This window comes from Cornus florida, unplaced genomic scaffold (assembly GCF_030987335.1).
Source record: "Cornus florida cultivar Cherokee Brave unplaced genomic scaffold, ASM3098733v1 CherokeeBrave_3.0.0_Hap2_Chr10, whole genome shotgun sequence".
NCBI classification, from domain to species: domain Eukaryota; kingdom Viridiplantae; phylum Streptophyta; class Magnoliopsida; order Cornales; family Cornaceae; genus Cornus; species Cornus florida.
The window spans coordinates 20,883,000-20,887,012 of record NW_026775580.1 but is presented as its reverse complement, the minus strand read 5'-3'; the positions used below and the strand labels follow the sequence as shown (position 1 = coordinate 20,887,012).

The 4,013-nt window shown below is 32.6% G+C and overlaps 1 long non-coding RNA gene across 1 annotated transcript; it reads right to left on the bottom strand.

Annotated features, from left to right (window-relative positions):
• Positions 1-396: 396 nt before the first annotated feature.
• On the bottom strand, positions 397-3,364 carry LOC132279274 (uncharacterized). Its single transcript, XR_009471278.1, has 3 exons — positions 3,095-3,364; positions 2,231-2,322; positions 397-616 (listed from the first exon to the last, which is right to left on the bottom strand). It is a non-coding gene; the product is annotated as an uncharacterized LOC132279274 (long non-coding RNA).
• Positions 3,365-4,013: the final 649 nt, after the last annotated feature.

Genomic DNA, 4,013 nt, shown 5'->3' with positions numbered 1-4,013 from the left:
AGTGATGAACCGGAAGTTGACCCGATAACGGACCCGAAATACGGAAACGAAAGAAGCCAAATGACCTCAAGAGATGTACATCATCCCTAAGGCCCCAAAATGACTCTCCATGAAGCCACGGAACTCAAATGAGCCAAATAAATTAAGCAAGAATGCCTAACCCGAAAAGAGATGAACTAAGGGCAAAATGGTCATTTCTCACTGAAAAGGGTGCCACCGTGTACACCATTGGAAGGACAACGAAAAATGAACAAAATTAGACTCAAGAATCGTCTGATTTTGAGTCCGGGCAGAAAAGATATGAAATTCCAACACCCGATGCGAAAGTTATGAAACAGTGACTTAACATTTTCCAATATTTTCATAATAAACTTTGAAAACAAAAGTGCACAGAAAATGAGATATATGTCATTGGCCTCCGGCCTCATCTCATACATATTAAATACATTGAAAAGAGTGCACTTACGTACACTTTACATATACGAATCAACGAATACAAGTTTAAACAAATAAGGCTACAAAGAGGCATCTTATGCTAACACTTGCATAAAATAGAAACTTAGAAACTGTAAGCCATCCAAGAAGCAATGGAATCTTCAAATCCTGAGTCCTGTACCTGAAATATGCCCCAGTATCATAGGGGTGAGTAACATAAAGTTACTCGTAGGAGATAAGCATGCATCGACCTAACATTTTATAATTTTAACACCTTATGGTGAAACATGTTAAAGGGGCTCATGCCACCTAACGTCTATGTCAAGATGAGACCTAGGGAGCATCCTAAGCTACCTAGATCATTTATATCATAATCACATTATTCATGCAATTCAAACAACATGGAAACATGTTATACAAGGCAACAAGATATTGATTCTCAAAGTCTTCAACTTAAAATCCAAAATACGAAAACAACAAGTGTGGGTCATGCCACCTAACGTCTATGTTCAAAATGAATCTATAAGGTCATTCCTAAACTACATTTGAACATCAAAACACAAATTATGATATCGATGGAATTTAACCAACAATGGAACTTCCAATACAACGCATGAAGCATGCTTTCACAAAGCTACATCTTAAGCTCAAAATAGGAAATTAAATAAGGAACAACAAGTTACGATATCATCTAGTTATCAACTTGAAATGAAATACGAAATCAAACAAAGTGGATACTCGGACGTCACGTTGGATCAGACCGACAACATAATTACTTTAGGGTTACTAGCCCCTGGGTAACCTCCCTATGTGCGCACTAGACTATATAAAGGGACAATCCCCCGTACTAGAACCAAGTCCTAGCCGTAGCCAAACAACGACATCCCCAAGTTTTCAAAATCAACAAATTGTGCAACAACGTATATATTTCAACATATATATACAAGATATCAACTATTTACCAAGCACAATCCAAATTTTGGAAACTTATACAATACATGCTCAAAATTCACAACTACTATGGCATGTAAGATGTTAAATACAAAGTGTGCAAATCCTTATACATAGTAACAATATATTCAATAAGGAAAAATATATTCTCATGAATATAAAAGTAACAACTATGTTATCCAATATTCAAAAGTAATCAAGTGAACATACATCAAATCCAAATCCATAATTTAAATATAGAAATAACTTCTAAAATGCAATTAAATCCATGAAGTAATAAAGTAGAATTTAATTAAACATAAATAGTTAAATTCTCTAAATTCCAAGTTAATCCAAATAACCTCAATTTAATATATATTGAAAGATATGTCATGGTCATCATATATATTACATCAAATGACAAGTTAAGTGATTAAAACACTTAAAACAAAATTAATCAAGCTAATTAATTAATTTCCTCTAGATTTTTAAACAATTCCAAATGTCCTCAATTTAATCTATGTTAGAGAACATGCCAAGGCCTATTTAAATATCACATTACAACTTGATTTAATGCTTGGTACAACCATGTGAATTAAACTTTCACTAAAGATAAATATTAAATAAAAGTTGTAATTCTTAATCAAATGATCCAAATTTAATATATATTAACCAATATATCTAAGTATAATTTCCTAACATGTTACAATTCAAATCAAAGTTATACATCATCATAAATTTTAAATCTTATACAAAGAAATTAAAATTACTAACTTTCTAAATTTGATACAAGGCATACATATATGTTGTATAATCATGGCAAACACACAATACAACACACAAATAATCCTAAAACATTCCTTACCTCAATTGGAATGAAAATCCCAATTACCACCGAAACGAAATCGCCCTAAATTTTCGGTCCGCAAAACAAAATTTTCAGCTTGCTACCTTCAACTTGTAAAATTCATAAAAAATTCAATTCTAACCCAAATTGAATGAATCCAAAGCCCAATGAAAGCTTAAATACTGTAATTTGATAATATCAATTTAGTTTAACAAAATATTTTCCCAATTGAAACAGTTTTGACCCACAACTTTGAAACAAATTCTGCCCAGAAAACACATTTTCATCCTGTAGCATCCAACTTTGAATATTCATGAAAAATTCATTTGACATCCAAATTGGGCAAACCTAATTTATTTTGGAAGTAAACATATGAGAGTGTAAAACTGGAAATTTAAGCCATGATCCAATGTCAAAAGGTTAGTGAAATAAATCATCTAAAAATATGTTTTCCAGCTGCAATAAAAACATGGATAGCAGATAGTTTTGGATTTTTAAAAAAATTTAGAAATGCTCTAAAATCGTGAAAAAATTCTGTATAGTGTAAAACCCATGGTGGAAGTTTCAGTAAAAATATCAAGGCAATTAAAGCACCACAGCTCCATATAAAAAATTCAATTCCGGACTAAAAAGGAAAAGCTTCAAATTTCCAGCAACTAGCTTGCAACTTCAAAAATTCATAACTAATTCATTTTAAATCTAAATTACATGAAACCAAAACTAAATAAAATCTAATTGAGTATATTTTCATATTCTATATTTAATTTGACAAGATTAATTTCCTGTTAAAACAGTTTAAGGGCAAAATACAAGTCCTTCTCTTCCATGCATGTAAAACACTCAATAATGACATAAAAATACTTAAAAATAATAGATCAATACCTCACTAGAGAATTGAATCTCTAGATACCAAAGCAAAACTCGGAGTTAGGCTAGATCCTTCAAGGGTTTTGAAGGGAAGAGTGGGAGGAGACTAAAGTATTCCAAGTTCAAAGTTCTAAAGTGAGTGAAAGGGCACCAAAAATGAAGTCAAAGCTACTAGTCAAGCTTTTCTCCAATGGTGGCTTCCTTAGGGTTCTTGAGAGGAAAGTGATGAATGAATTAAAATGTGTAAACCCTAAGCTAAATTGGTGGGCTTCTCCACTCACTAGGTGCTCTTGCACTACCTCTCACACACACACTAATGCAAGACTAAAGGTGAGTCCTACACTTGTCATGAATCCAAGTAAGCTTCCAAGACTAAATATTAACCCTACACTTGTCAACCATCCATGCCAACAAGTGCACCAATCCTAGGACAACAAGTGGGTGAATCTCCACCCTCCATGTGTCATGAGATTAAGCCTCCAAGTGGTTCCACCACAAAATCAATAAGTGGCACCATAGGAATGTGACACTTGTCACATTTTTTAGAAATTGCAAAAAGGTCCTTTTTGAAAATATCTTCCAATTTAATTTACAAAATGGTCCCTAAGAAAAAAAATAATTACTTTACTTAATTACCCAAAAACCCCTCAAGTTATGGATAATTACAAAAAGTCTTGTTTTCATGGCTTTTACAAAGAAAGTAAGCATTTAATATGCATTTCTACCAAAGTAAAAATGTAGATGTCATGGATTTTAAATATCATGGACGTATGCCAAGCCGGAATCAAATCCGAGCACAAAAAGTGAAGTTATGCAAGTAAAAGTGAAAAACGAGAAGAGGACGAAATAAGGAAAAGACAAAAAATGGATAGTGTCAAAAAACAAAAAAATGTGGAAATGACTCGGTCCTCAAAAGAAGTTGTCAATTCAAAGG